A 16,229-nucleotide genomic window follows, 5' to 3' on the forward strand; every position below is an offset into this window, starting at 1 on the left:
GCTAGGAAACTTGAGCCATTGTCAGTGCTGCTATTTCACATCCCTCAGATGTATAACTTGCTGGTGGCTGTTTTCTCCAGCTACTGACTGGAGACTGCTTTTGTTGGACACCTACCAGGGGTAAGGAGGAGCACATTACACATTTGCTATTCATCTGCCTTTGCTGATGGGTTTAAATTCTGCCAAGAAACAGCTTTTTACACCACCTGCAATGTTTTACTGATTAAATAAAGCTACTTTAAATGTGCTGGCAGCTGTGGTGAGCTAATTGACCAAATGACATGCTTGCAGTCCTTTCTTCAACAAGCAGCTGGCCACCTGCTTTTGGGTGGTAGGCTTCTTAGCAGTGTCAACTGGAGTTTCCCTGGTCTCTTTAAAAAGTCTCTCCCTAACTTTTAAGCCTCACAGCGGCAACCGTCTCCTCCATATCCTCACATCTCCTATGTGCTTTGGGCTGTGCGGAGCTCCTTACAGCCTGTGTTCTGTGGGCTGTGTAGGGATACTGAAGCTGTGCCCCCCTCCCCCGCAATGAGATAGCTGCTGCTCTGTGGTGAAGCCATGTGCCTCAACAAGGTGGCATATCGCTCTGTGATGCCACAGCTCCAGACACCTCACAGCACCACAGAGTAGCCAGCTTTGCTCACAGCAGTCTTTTGGCCAGAATGAGAAGGAAGCACAGAGAGAAAGGGGCAAATTTCCTCTTATTTCAGCTGCCCCCAGAGGTACAAGGAGGTGGCTGGCATTTTGTGTAAAGGAGTATGTGCATGATGGAGGCTTTCCAGCCAGGTGAGAAATGCAACCAGGTCATGAGATCCACAACACATCCTCTTGTGGTATCAGCCTCTTTGAGAAGTGTAGGGTGTTGTTGCTCCATAAGTGCTTTACTAGGAAGTTGACTTAAGAAGAAGTAAATAGCAGCAGTGGTAAGACAAGTTCTCCTTCCCTGTAGAACTTTAGTTAGGAAATAGTAATTTCTTTAATGAGAACCCTCTCACAGCAGCTTTACTTTTGTTTCAATACATTGGTTTATTGTAAGGTACCTGAGGTGAGACTATGCTTTAAATCAGCCTGAAAAATCAGAGTGTAAATATACACCATAACCAGGTGCTGAAGGGGCATTTCAGGTCTGAGCCCACGCCCCGCAGGGGACCAAGGCTGCATCTCCCTTTCCAAAGACTGTTTAAGGTGATGTTTTAGGTCTACTTTTGAAACATAAATATATTTCAAAAGTGTTTAGAGATGGTTTCATTTTATCATCAAATGGAGAAAAAAAAGAAAAACCCACACCAGAAAACCCTGATGTTCCTATGAGCAAGTTTTATCACAGATTTCAAGACAAAGCAGAGGCAGATCAACTGCATGTGCTTTTTGAAAAGCCTATAGTAAATATTTTGGTACCTGCTCTTTGCACCTGAGCTGCACTGTTCAGGTGATGCTCATGCAGGGGTGCTGTCTCTGTAATAAAAGCAGTAAATAATGGGAACATCTGAAACTATACTGGTACTGTGGTAAGGCATGAGGTATCCTTTCCACATGCCTGAGATTTGTCAGCCAAAACTGTGACTGGGGGAAGATCTGGCATCCCATCATATACAATTGAAATCCAATGCTTGATATCGGAGAGCCTGGAGAAGCAGACTTTCCTCACATGTGTGCAATAGCTGGGTGTTTTTTCCCAAATTACCCTGGCATTCAGTACCAACAAATGGTACTGAATGTATATGAACAAACACACCACACCTTCTGAGTACACACTTGATCTGGGCCCATGCAGATTGTCTCAGCACTGTGAACACTCATTGCTGACTCGTGTCAGGAAGGGATTCTGCACCCATTTACAGATAGTTGGATATCTAAAAGCGTCTTTGGATCCAGCCATGCACACCTGATCCTAAAACGTTTCTAAGACTTCATGGTTTTTAATGAGTTTTAACACACATTTACAGGATTAGCAGCTAATTCCATAAAATTGTTATATTTTTCTGCAGGCTGAAACAACTTTTTAGTACTGGGAGTGTTGCAATAGTGTGGTAATTCATATGCCTTATGTTAAAGAGATGTCTGGGACAAATACTGATTGAAGTTATCTTATTTTGGGGGGATAAAGCAGCCTATTTGAAGCACTTCTCTATACCTGAGCACATCATTATGACTAACTTTAACAAGATCTGGCAGTTATTTCCATTGAATATGTCGAACAACATACAAATGTTTAAAACCAACAGGATTTTAAATCCTCAAACTGTGTCTCTAATTGAATATGTACTCTTTCACAGTGTAACTGCATGCTTTTTTAAAATATGGGCACCCTTAAAATACATAATTGATTTTACATTAACTTTTTCTCTTTCCTTGTTCCCAAGATCACAACTAAGAATAATATTTTTCATAATTAAAAGCAGTAAAAAAAGGTTTGTATGTCAGTGCTTTAATAGTTTTTACAAATATACATTTATTGCACAGATTTTCAAGGCCTTTTTTCACTGTGGGAGCTATTTCTGTCTCCACAGGAACACTTTCTTGCTACACAGCATTTATTACTAACACCACACAGACACTTATTCCATAAAATACAAGAAGTAAATAAACAAACAGAACTGCTATATTAAAATGGTACTGCTCAAAAATCTAAACCCCAGTGGAAGAGGCTAACAAAAGCATTCATCCAGTTTCACCCTACAGCAAATGACTTTAATGTTAGTTGCAGCTGCTCAGCTTTTCAGCATTTCTCTCTCGGCCTGATGTGTCCTTTAAGAGGCAATGGCATATATTGCTGCACATGTTCAGTTGCTCTACCTTTGTGCTGCAGTTCTTTACTCTGTAAAATGTTCACCTCTGTACATAAAAGCAGCTGCTGAAGAAACTGCTTCAGACCGAGGGTGAGAAAACTGATGGCAGCACCACTAAGCAAGCTCCAGTAGAGACTGAGAGTGAGACAGTGCCGAGACACCAAAGGAGCTCCTGTGAGAAACAAAAATATCAGCATTGCTGCCTGTCATTAGAACCCCAGGTGAGACTGAAAAGCCACTATAGACTCTTTGGCTGTATGTCTATGGACCTGCGTTATGCCTGACTCAAAAGAGTCCACCTTAGGTTACAAAACAGAGTATTTTGCAGAAATGGTACCAGCAGCTTTTTCTTTTTCCTTTGCCTCACCAATGATGATGATTTTTTGCAATAGCCACAAAATAATTCTGGGGTGCATTATCTGCACCTTTTGGAGGTTTTATTGCTCACTGTTAATTAATTAAAATTCCATTGCACACACACTTCAGAAATGTCTCTAGCTGGCTAAGTTATCCAAGCAATACATTGGTGCTTCCTGAAAGTGGCGGCGGAAAGCCAAACAGGCAAGACCTGGTGCTTGTTACTTAATTTACAGACTTATATTTAAATATATTTTATTCTAATCATTTGTAGTGAGAGATTTACCCTGGAAGAGCCCCAGAAGCTTCATGTGAAACATGCTGTTATTTCTGTTAGTGCTCAGGCTTTATTTCAGGCAGGGTTTTTTTTGCATTGCTCTAGCCATGCAGAGATCTGTAAAAGGAACCTACTCTGATACAGTTTGAAAAGTGCATTTTGTACTTGGCTCTCCCTTTGATCGAATTAATCTGGGCTTTTTTGTAGTTCTAAATGAGTCCTATGGGCTGACAATGTAGCTGTTTAAAGGGGATTTTAGGGGATAATAGCCAATGCAAATAGTGCCATGAGAATGGCAACTTGCTTTTGCACTTTCAATCACATAATAACAGCAAAGAAGGCTTTTAAAATGAATTGAAATTTTGTGGCATGCCATCTGGGATTATTTGGGGAAACAGTTCTGAATACTATGGTTGTGTAAAAGAATGGTGCTATGGGGAACTCTTAAGCTGACATGTTTCAGATGGCACCCTTATGCTAACTGCTGCAAAGTTGGCTAGCATTTTTTTTTATTATTTTCTTTCTCCTGGATTATCTGCAAAAAATTCTCTTTGCTGGTATTTGGGCCTGAAAAACTTTTCTATTGTTAAAGAATTCAATTCAAACCCCTTGCAGCTGCTGATCCCTTTATTGTTCCAAACGTTATGTATAAGCGTCTGGGATGAATGTAGCCAAGCCTTTTAGTGCCTTAATAGGTGCCTGTATAAAGGTCATTTATTCTGCAGTACTTGTTTTAACAAAAGTTTATACACAAACAACAACTACAGCTAAAACACTCACATTAATCAATGCTCTTCGCAGTGTAAAATGCAGGGAGAAAAAGCCAAATTGGAAAAAGTATGTCCAAACAGGAGAACTCGGTCTGTGTTTAAATGTGAAGCAGCACATATTTTAGACTCCATCATGAAAAGCTGCATGGAAAATCATTCCAAAGCTGTTCTGAGCAAGGATTGATGATGCCAGACTTTTCATGACAAGCACAGTTTGATGAGGTCACTGAAAGGTTTAATAGACAGGAATTGGTGGAAATGTGGAAAAAAGATCTGAGTTCCCCTTTCCAATTAGTTTTGGAACTGAGCTTTGTGCTAGCCTGCATGTTGACATTTCAAGTTGTCATAGCTGCCTTCTTTTCTTTTCCCTTTCATTTTGTCTTAGCTCCAACTGGCTGCCCTTATAAACACTCCCTGTGGAATTTGGGTGTGTGTCAGATATCTTAGATGAGAAGATCTGAGTACACTTCTCTGGCATGCAAGAATTTGCTTTTTATAGAAATATTAAAATACCATCTGTAAGCTTTAGGAATGTAGGTCATGTCCATAGAGGGTTTAAATTGGAGGTTATGACAGATGTTGGGTCGTGAATTAAAAATTTGGCTCCGAGTCTGTAAATGTAACTTGGTTCCGTTGACTTCCCTGGAGTTAGTTATGCTGAGACACTTGTAATGAGATCAGATTCTGGCTTTCTATCTAAGTACTCAATTGAGCTCAGCAGAATATAAATCCATCAGTGATATAAGGGATGAGGCTTGTCAGGAAAGTATTATGTGAGCTGTGGCAGGGACACATGAGGAGCAGGGCCAAAGAAGCCCAGCTACTTGATCTCTGATAGAAGAAAATGTAGAGAAAGCTAGGCTTCTTTTTTTGCTGCTTAGTGGTGTTTATCATTTGTGAGCACAATAGATTGTGCCCTGATCTCTAAATGTTGTGTGCCTTTAAAATACATACAATGAACAATACTACTGCTGCTACTAGGGGCATTATTAATACGCCACTCCACCAGTCTGTGTCAAGCTGTATACATGGATCATAATTGCTCTGCACGTAAAGCTTAAAAATCAATTGTTACAGTAGAGGCTAGAGAAAAATTTGTGTATTCCACTGTGGGCTCTGCCAGATAGATGAGAACACTGTTGTGTCAAAGACTGCAGTGAGAGTACCCTATCTTTCCCATTTCAGACACAGAGCTATCACAGCTCTGTTCCTCTAAAATGCTACCTGTGAGCCAGAGGCAGGCTGCCTACGACTGCCTCATGCAGGACTTCACAGAGCGCCATCTCACTGCCTCTGCAGCCGTATGCAAATAGGTGGAAAGTGCAGTGTTTGGAAAGTCGATGTGCCTCACAGCTGATGCTGTTAATCTCATGGGCAGCCACATACTGCTCTAGCTGTAGCTTCCAGGTGGTCTTCAGAACTAGCCACATGTATAATGTATTGCAGTAATCCCATTTGGCAACAGCATAGATGCAGCTAACTGTGGCCAGGTCCTCAACCAGGCAAAATGACTGCAGTTTTGCCAGAGAAGATACGATGCCAATGAACTTGACTAGTGAGACAACTGTTCAAAAAAGCAGGTTCAGAAAACCCAAATCCTTCTTGTTTTGTCAGGTAAATCCCGTTGCTATAAATACTGTAAATCTTTAATAACAACAGCATAGTGATTCTGTGTGAGAGATAGAGAGTAGCCATGGTGTGGCGCTGCAGAATGCACTACAAGAATAGCAGGAGGAGATAGAGAATGCCGTTACCAAAAGGGAAGCGAAGTTTCCTCCTTCTGGTAAACCTAGACATACCAAGATAATATTATATATTATATATAAAATATAATAAAATAAAATGAGTAATAAAAATCCCACCCAAAACAGAACATGCTGCCAATCATGGAGGCATGTCTTTTATATGCGAAACAGAATTTCTCAGCCTCTGCTCCACTCATTCCACCTTGAAAAGCATGATGGAGTAGGCAGTGTCCATTACAGTAGCAAGGTACCACTAATTAGCTGCTTGGCAATGTTTTGTTGCACTGAAAAGCAGTGGCTCCTGGCCAGCGTACCTGCTGCTGTGCGGAGGAGATCTGGGAAAGCAGCACCTAGCACCAGGTTCTTGAAGACCAGCTTCTGGGTGAGGCTGTTTTGCCCCAGAACAGGAGGTATGCTTGTGGTTTTATAGCAAAAAGGGCTGTTAGAGCAGTTTGTGCCATGTTGCTTGACTTTGATTTGTGCCAAACTGCATGTGTAGGTACAGAAACTCAAAGCAAAGGACAAACTTCTCAAGGTGTACATTAGGATGAAGTCATGGGGTATTTAGGGTGTTCCATGAACGCTTTACACACTGCTGTTACTTAAATTCAGGTGTATTTATTTTAAAACTAGAAGAGGGTTTTTAACAGCATCAGTGTATATCATGACAAGGGAAAGACATTTACAGGGAAAAGAAACATGCATCATAAAGGAGCAGGAATCCTTCCTTCATCCAACATTCTTGTTACAGTGCAACAGGGAAGGCTGAAGAGAACTGCTGCTATGGTACAGAAGCTGCAGAAATTACTACTGCTGCCACTGAGGGAGCAGGATCTATATCTGGAAACAAATGGATCCACCAGCTGTGGTCCATATGTGAATTTGGATTATGGAAACCTCCCCAAGGTCCCCAGTATTCTCTCCTCTGGCTCATGATATGAAACTATTTCAATTCTAATGGAAAGGACTATTCCTCTTATCAATAGTAGGTCTCATGCAGAAGATCAGAAGCTGACACCCCCACACCTTTGTAGTTGTTTTATTGCAAAAAGAGGCAGTGCTGTGCCTCTTTTTATTTGAGTTTAGTCCTTTTTCATTTCATTAAAACTAATATAATAATATAATAGTGAAGCTGGGATCTGTTCATTGAAATTTGACTCAATGTTTTAGGTTGACATGATTATACCATTTTCAAAACACTATTCATCTATTTTAAATCAGGTAATTGCTTGATCACCACTGCTAATTCTATTCATTGCTTTGGATAGTTTAATTAATGTAAGAGCATTCACAAAATATTTTTGTGCCTTGTTTGATTTTTCTGAAAGAGGTGAAATGTTTGTAGGATACTATTCTGCCCATATGAGCCTATATTTCATAAAATGAGGAATCAGCCAAATCTCTAAATGGCTCTTACAATGTATCTGCAGCCAAGATTTTAGCAGTATTAAATAGTTAATATCCTTTCACCTTGCTTTTCAGATTGTAAACCTGATCTCATAAATCCCGGCATATCACTTTTCAATGTGGGTTTTTCCTGATTTTTTTCTGTAAATCCATTGCCCCAATTTCTACAATATCCATGACTGCAAAATATGTGAAATTCTTTGGTGCTTGCATCAAATTCATTTTTAATTTGCATGATGCAGCAGGTATACATGCAAAATTTATCTCTGTTATCCCAGGGCAGCACCTACACACCCTCAACTTGCTTCATTGCTATTATCAGCTGTGGCTTTATAGCAACAACAAAACAACATTGACATTTTAGATTGGATATAAGGAGGAAATTCTTTCCTGTTAGGGTGGTGAGGCACTGGAATAGGTTGCCCAGGGAGGTTGTGAATGCTCCATCCCTGGCAGTGTTCAAGACCAGGTTGGACGAGGCCTTGGGTGGTATGGTTTGGTGTGAGGTGTCCCTGCCCATGGCAGAGGGGTTGGAACTTGATCTTAAGGTCCTTTCCAACCCTAACGATTCTATGATTCTATGACATTTAATATTATATTCTGAAATGATGATTCTGACTTAAAGACTGGAGTGATCACTAGCAAAAAACTGCTACGGATTGTGAAGAAGACTGATCAAAAGTTTAAAATAAGTAAGGTTAATAACCCCACCAAACACTCAGCAACACAAGTTTACTGACTAGGGGCAGCCAACTTTTTAATTTGCTGGAGAATATGTTTCTAAGAAAGTTGCATTCTTGTATATCCACTCACCTGATGTTATTAATCTTTGAGAACACTGCATTCTTCCTGATGCAGCAAAGACAGTAATTATAATATATAAAAATAGCTAAATACTTAGGATATATATAATTATTTTGTCACTCACAAGTCAATTATTTTAGTTCAGCATGAACTACATGTTTTGGCCTTACAACAGCACTTGCATAATTCCTTTACTAAAAAAACCAACAACCAAACACCAAACCCAAAGCCCTGAGGCAATAAAATGTGGTAAAAGTGGTTATGCAAAAGACTAACATTAAATTGTTTGTAATATGTTGGAGGAAGTTGGCAGGCTGTGCAGGAACTACAGAAGAGTTAGGTTTTAATATTTTCAGTGGGTTAATCTCCAGATTCCCCAATTAGATTTGTAGATGAATTATGATTGTAGCTGTTTCACAAATATGTACTAATACTGCTGAGCATAAAATCTGCTAATATTGTCAGGGTATTTGAGGGTGTTTTCTCAGCAAACAATCCACAGGTACTCTTAATGGGAGATGTTATGAGTTGGGTGGAGGGTATTTTTATCTTTTCCCTGTTTCATTTTAAATGCTTATTCTGCTGTGAATAATAGGGACATGGGGATGGTCCCTTAGGGAGAGGTGTCTAGAATAAACCCTAAGATCTTTGTGTGGAATTGCCACATACCAATTAGGAGAGAGTGTAGGCTGCTGTTAACCTGTTGGCCTGCATCAGCAAGGAAGTTAACCTCTCCAAAAGAGGCAGATTTGAACAAATGATCTGAGACTGTTCCTGGCTCATGTCTCAACCCCTTATTGGTGCAAGAGCTATATGAAGTCCCAGGAAACAACTCTCTGGTTATAGATGTTGGAGCTAATGTAAAGAGCTCTACACTCAGAGTCTTGCACAGAGGTAAATAGGATCTCAGGGTAAACAGAGATGGTAGGGCCAGCCTGCATTGCCATAAGGGTTTGGGGGAGCAAAGCATTCTCTTGGAAACTGCTCTGACTTATCATTGCAATCCTTGCAGCAGATCTGGAGGACATGGCAGCCACACAGCTAAAACCCACTGCATGAAGTTTTTTGTTTTACTGAGAAAGGTGAGAGTAGCAGGTTTAATGTTACTGACTCCTGTGATTTGGTGTAAGAATCCTACATTTCCTTGTGACTCAGACCACACTGGATCCATATTAACTTGAATATATCTACTGTAAAGAAAGTAAAAATAAAAGTGGCTACATAATTTCACCATTCAACCTAATAAAGTTCAGCATTTTCACTGCCTGGTATCATTCACAGGTACGATACTCCAGAACTGTGAAATAGGCTGAACTGCAACAGAGAAAATTTTGGTGTAAGTCTTCATTACCTCGCATGCAGGTGAATCTTACCCATTTTGTACTTTGCATCTCAGATACAAATGACTGGCAAAGGCAATTTCCGTTGTGTAAAGCATTACCTAGCTGTGATAAACAGCCCTCAAGGATCATCAGGCATAGGTCTTGTTCTGAAGACAGTTCGGTTTGACTAAGTCTAACTTGCTTTCTGCAGGTTTGAGTATCTATGCTGATCCTAGCCCTCCTTTTCTTTCCTGTAAATGCATCACAGAAGTGCACATCTAAGAGTAAAGACAGTGTTGAGGAGATCGGGTAATGTCCTTTGGTCAAGAGACCATTCCTCCAAGGAAAGAAGAGCCAACAGGCAGCTGAGAGAGCATGGGAGCCTATACATGACACAACTGGGAACTGGAGGGGATTTTGAACTCCTATTTACCCTGGAAGAGGAATTGCATTTTAATGTGCTGAAGGCTGAATTAATTATTTAACTGTTGAAAAGGAGGCTACCAATCACCAGACAAGTGAAAACAAGACTACTCTGTAACTTTGACTGTCTACAGGATTTGCTGCCAGTTCAGTTGAGCATTCAATTTGTTGCTGATGTTGCTTCTTCTTAGAAATATTGGAGTCATACAGTAGAAAACAGAGGGCACATATGGAAACATTGCCTCTTAGGTCAGCAAGAGTTTAGATGGCTGTTACTAATGTACCACTGCTAAACACTGGGGAAAAGGGTCATGAAGGTTGGCTTTGTCATTAGGTGCTGAACTTGGAAAGCTCTAGTTCTCAAATCACACATATTTGCTCTGGAAAGTAATTATAGGAGCTGATTATTGTCTTTATCTTCTGTAAGGACATCCAGAGGAGCCATGCTAGACCCCAAGCAGATCCAGTTGTCTCTGTTTTTCTGTAGAGCTTATCTCCTCATTTAGCAGTTCCTCATAAAAAAGCTCACATAGAAGTGCAGAGCACTGCTGCGGTAGGAGGAATGCCATCGTACAGATTCACTTTTTTATTGTTCTAGTCAAACTCATCTCACTTTTGTACAGGAAAGAAGCAGTAAAAAAGATATCACATTGCTACTTAAACAGCTGTCATTTCAGTTGCTGTTTTCCTGAAGACTGGTATTTCATTTCGAGGTTCCATCTTACATTTACAGCCATCTAAATTAGAAAACTTTAGTAACACAAATTATGGTATATTTTCAGTGCTTCGCAGGACATGTTTCTTACTACAGGTGATATGCTGACGTGGAGTTCAGTGTGTTGAACTGTTCAGTGTTCAATGTGTTGTTTACTACAGGTGATATGCTGAGGTGAAACAGCCTCTAGGCATGCCACTCTCACTGGTGCTCATTGATTTGTTGTAGCTGATATTAGACCTCATCTTCATACAGATACCAGCAGATACTTCCAGAAAGGCTGAGGATCAAGTCTTCAGGCTTTTGCCTCAGAGCTGATCTTCATATCCAGGTGACTTACATTTGCAGATAGAGGTGTATTAATTTAGGTTGAGCTCTTGGGTCTTCTGAAAATGTGGAACTGTAAAGATGTCATTACAGTTTGCCACACATGTTACCAACAGGTGTCAGTGTTGTAGCATATTCTTATTGTTCAGGGTCTGCTTCTGCTCTGATTTTCTGGACATCTTTGCTTCAGATGAGTAAGTAGTGACACACCGCACACACAGTTATACACATAGCTTTAACGCATCCTGTGCTGAAGGACTGCCACAAAGAGAAGTGCTTTTTTCCTGGTCGTGGTAATGAAGGCTATTAGGAGAATATTTCATACTGCAGATTGCTAAATGAAACAAAGCCCAGCTAGCAATACAGCATTACATAATGACAGTGCCTGGGAAAAGAAGAATATGAAGCACTGTAAATCTGACTGATGGCAAGGAAACTTGCAGTATTGGCAGTTTTGCTCTTCTTAAATAAGGGCTATAATTGTCTAGAGTTTATTGACTTGATCCTTCAGGGGAAAATGGTTAAGTATGTTACTTTTTATAGAAAAAAAGCCCTTGTTCCCTATTTTCTGTAGAGCAGCAAGTAAATACCTTTTATTTTATTAATAGTGACAACAAGTAACTGTTGATAGTGACTTTTAAGTGAAATTCATATGATACATGTAATGGGACTAAGATTTGCTGGGTCAATTTCAAGCATCAAAGCCAAAATATTTTAACAGTGGTGTCTAAACTTGAGATCTACATTCATAGTTAAGCCCATAAATAACAGATTTACAAAGAATCTTAGTATCCTCCTCAGAAATATTATGGAATCATAGAATCATAGAATAGTTAGGGTTGGAAAAGACCTTAAGATCATCTAGTTCCAATCCCCCTGCCATGGCCAGGGACACCTCACACTAAACCATGTCACCCAAGGCTCTGTCCAACCTGGCCTTGAACACCGCCAGGGATGGAGCATTCACAACTTCCCTGGGCAACCCATTCCAGTGCCTCACCTCCCTTACAGTAAAGAACTTCTTGCTTATATCCAACCTAAACTTCCCCTGTTTAAGTTTGAACCCATTACCCCTTGTCCTATCACTACAGTCCCTAATGAAGAGTCCCTCCCCAGCATCCCTAAAGGGATGATACTGGAAGGCTGCTATGAGGTCTCCACGCAGCCTTCTCTTCTCCAGGCTGAACAGCCCCAACTTTCTCAGCCTATCTTCATACAGGAGGTGCTCCAGTCCCCTGATCATCCTCATGGCCCTCCTCTGGACTTGTTCCAACAGTTCCATGTCCTTTTTATGTTGAGGACACCAGAACTGCACACAATACTCCAGGTGAGGTCTCACGTCCTTTGACCTGCTGGTCACGCTCCTTTTGATGCAGCCCAGGATAGGGTTTACACATATTTGCCTTATTGAGCTTAAACATGCCTCATACAAACTACAAACTATGATTTGTAGCAAAAACCTGGTTTGGTATGTACATTTCCAATAGATAAGAGAAGGTGAACTCCCATTTTATCTGAGCAGAACAGCTCAGCATCTGTGTCTGTCTAAAGACTCCAAAAATCACAGATTAGGTGTCAGTATGTCTAAATCCTCAATCAACCTAGCAGGGTTGCATATATGCAACGGAAAAGTCATTCTTGTTTTATCTTTCTCCTTTTCAAGAACAAAGGAACTTTCCCCTTACTTCCACGTTGTATTGAGCCACTTTTCCCCATTTTTAGTCCCATCTGCTATGACCCAGCAGGCAGTTTACAACCTTCTCTCTGGATGAGTCAGGGTACTATTCATTTTTCAAGTTTTATCACTCCCTGGGAGTACTATTCAGAAAAAAAAACCAAACATGAGGACATGTTCCTTTAAGGTAGTCAAGACTGACTTTGGAAAACCCTAAGTGGAGATAAAACAGGAAAGTTTAATTGGGCATTCTGCATAAAGGCAATATTTTGGTGGCACTACATAAAGTAGATTATAATCTGTGAAATGATGCATTTGTCACTAAGTCTTCCTTATTTATGCAGCTGTGTGATGCAGGACTGTACTGACAGTCTCAGTTGTTCAAATACTAGAGTTTGAGCCCCAAAAGCCTTGTCTTAAAACCATGATTTAAAAGATAATGGGTTACACTTGCTAATTTGTTGAAGCTTTTCTTTGTCGTTTTGAAAAGCATGCTTAAAACAACACAGTGCAAAGCAGAAAAGATGCCTTATTTCCCTTCAGAAATGCATAACCACACAATAGTAAGACATCTACTTAAAATTGCCTTCCTCAGTAAAACTGTTGTATCTGGGAACTAAGTAATCATTGCTGCATGTCAGGTGCCTGCTGCAGCATGCTGACTTGATGCTGTATACAATGGCTGTGAAGAATTAAAAAGCACCTGATACTTCAGTGTAGCAAAATATGCAAATGCACTGCATAGTGCTCTATTGAATTGGCACCTTGAAAGGGAGAAGTAGAGAGCATGTGGCATATGTATGTAAAGTAAATGAATACATATTCTCAGATACAGTGCTACAGGACATTGTGAAAAAGGCGAACTTGACAGTAGAAGTTAGTAGCAAAAAATTTTTACACAAACATAGTGTATATGATTGTGAAGAAGTATGTGAAATAAGCAGATTTATATTGCTGTTGCTGATGCAGAGCATATTTGCATTGTGTTCATTAGAGAAAAAGAATTCAGCAGAAGTTAACTCATGAGAGTATAATATTCACTGTTGCTAAGATTAGCAAGAAATTAGTCATCTAAATGCTGGCTCTGTGACACACCTGCAAGTGTCTTGCTGAGCACATATACTGGTACCTATTGCTTTATCACGTTACTGCTAGAAATAAACCCAGTGTTGAACTGAAGCCCAGTATCAAGAGTTTCTCTGGCTTAGGTAAAAGAGCTCATGTGGTGAGTTGATCCCAGGCAGCAACCAAGAAGCCACCCAGCTGCTTGGTCACTCCCCTTTCCCCTTGCATAGGGAGAAAAGAGAAAGAAAGTGAAAAGACATGTGGACTGAGATAAAGAGATAATCATAGAATCATAGAATCATTAGGGTTGGAAAGGACCTTAAGATCATCTAGTTCCAACCCCTCTGCCGTGGGCAGGGACACCTTACGCTAAATCATATCACCCAAGGCCTCATCCAACCTGTCCTTGAACACTGCCAGGGATGGAGCATTCACAACCTCCCTGGGCAACCCATTCCAGTGCCTCACCACCTTAACAGGAAAGAATTTCCTTCTTATATCCAACCTAAACTTCCCCTGCTCAAGTTTTAACCCATTAGCCCTTGTCCTGTCACTACAGTCTCTAATGAAGAGTCCCTCTCCAGCATCCCTATAGGCCCCCTTCAGATACTGGAAGGCTGCTATGAGGTCTCCACGCAGCCTTCTCTTCTCCAGGCTGAACAGCCCCAACTTCCTCAGCCTGTCTTCATACAGGAGGTGCTCCAGTCCCCTGATCATCCTCGTGGAGCTTCTCTGGACTTGTTCCAACAGTTCCATGCCGTTTTTATGTTGAGGACACCAGAACTGCACACAATACTCCAGGTGAGGTCTCACAAGAGCAGAGCAGAGGGGCAGGATCACCTCCTTCGACCTGCTGGTCATGATCCTCTTGATGCAGCCCAGGATACGGTTGGCTTTCTGGGCTGCAGGCGCACACTGAAGCCGGCTCATGTTCATTTTCTCATTAACCAACACCCCCAAGTCCTTCTCCTCAGGGCTGCTCTGAATCTCTTCTCTGTCCAACCTGTAGCTGTGCCTGGGATTGCTCCGACCCAGGTGGAGGACCTTGCACTTATTATGGTTAAACCTCATGAGGTTGCCATCAGCCCACCTCACAAGCGTGTCAAGGTCCCTCTGGATGGCATTCCTTCCCTCCAGTGTATCAACCGAACCACACAGCTTGGTGTCATTGGCAAACTTGCTGAGGGCACACTCAGTCCCACTGTCCATGTCAGGGACAAAGATGTTAAACAAGACCGGTCTCAACACCGATCCCTGAGGGACACCACTCGTTACTGGTCTCCAGCTGGACATTGAGCCATTGACCACAACTCTTTGCGTGCGGCCATCCAGCCAGTTCTTTATCCACCGAGTGGTCCATCCATCAAGTTGATGTCACTATGACATCAATTAATAGGTGAAGCAAAAGCTGCATAAGTGTTTATTTGCTACTTTTCACTTCCCAGAAAGCAGCGCTTGGCAAATACCGTGAACACAAGTGTCCCCCCTTCCTTCTCTTTTCCTTGAACTTTTATTGCTGAACACACCATCACATGGCATGGAATATCCCTTTGGCCAAGTCAGGCCATCTGTACTGCCTTTGTCCCCTCCCAGTTTCTTGCCTGCCAGTAGCTACCCACTGTGCAAGCACTGCTCAGCCATAGGCAAAGCACTGGTGTGTTATTAGCACTGTCTCAGTCACAGATCAAATGCACCATGCAGGCTGCTAAGACAGATAATTCTATCCAAGCCAGACCCAATACAGCTAATCAAGACAGAGGGTGCAGGGCATGAAGAATTCATTAGAAACTGTCTCCCTTCTTCCCCCCCCCCATTTCTGTCACTTAAAAAAGTAGTGCTCTTGATAAGTGAAGGCATGGTCCTTATCAATATCTGTCACTCTTCTATGACAGAAAATGAGTGAAGGTTGTATACTGGTTTGTCATAGCAAGACATTCTGTCTGCAGCCATCTGAAGTCATCCTTTCTGCAATATCAGATGTCACATCTCTTCTTCTGAAGGATGGTAATTCCATAGGACATGCTGAAGCAAACTGCAGGAGTGTAGGTTCAACTTTAATTTAAAAAGATGGCAACAGTACTTGCAATATGTCACACTTTATCTGATGTTTAAAAAAAAATCAAATGCCATATATAACTTCAGTCTTATTAATCTCAGCAGAAGTTATGCAAAATAGCAAATGCTCAGCAAAGGTAAAATACACCAAAGTTATTTTATTATATTAGTATAAAAGATGATTGGCATAGTATAAATGGTTAGTATAGATGATTAATATTAACATAAAAGATGATAAAGCATAAGTTTTATGATTTTTTCTTTATTTTAGGGTTCCAAATACTACCTAAATACACAATCTATTGGGGAATATGCACTCAATGTCTAGTGCCATAGCTGAGCATTTTACATAGGAGCATTTTTTACATCACTCTGTGTCCTGGGTTCAGCAGTAGCAGTCATGTTTCTCCTTCTTGGTAGCTGGTGCAGTGCAGTGTTTTGACTTTTGGCCCGGGAACAGAGCTGATAACGATGTTTTGGTTTGGCCAAGGACTTTGT

The sequence above is a fragment of the Pezoporus flaviventris genome, unplaced genomic scaffold (assembly GCF_033815535.1).
Source record: "Pezoporus flaviventris isolate CSIRO_AGI_PZ_B2104156 unplaced genomic scaffold, CSIRO_AGI_Pfla_v1 ptg000045l, whole genome shotgun sequence".
Classification (NCBI taxonomy): Eukaryota; Metazoa; Chordata; class Aves; order Psittaciformes; family Psittacidae; genus Pezoporus; species Pezoporus flaviventris.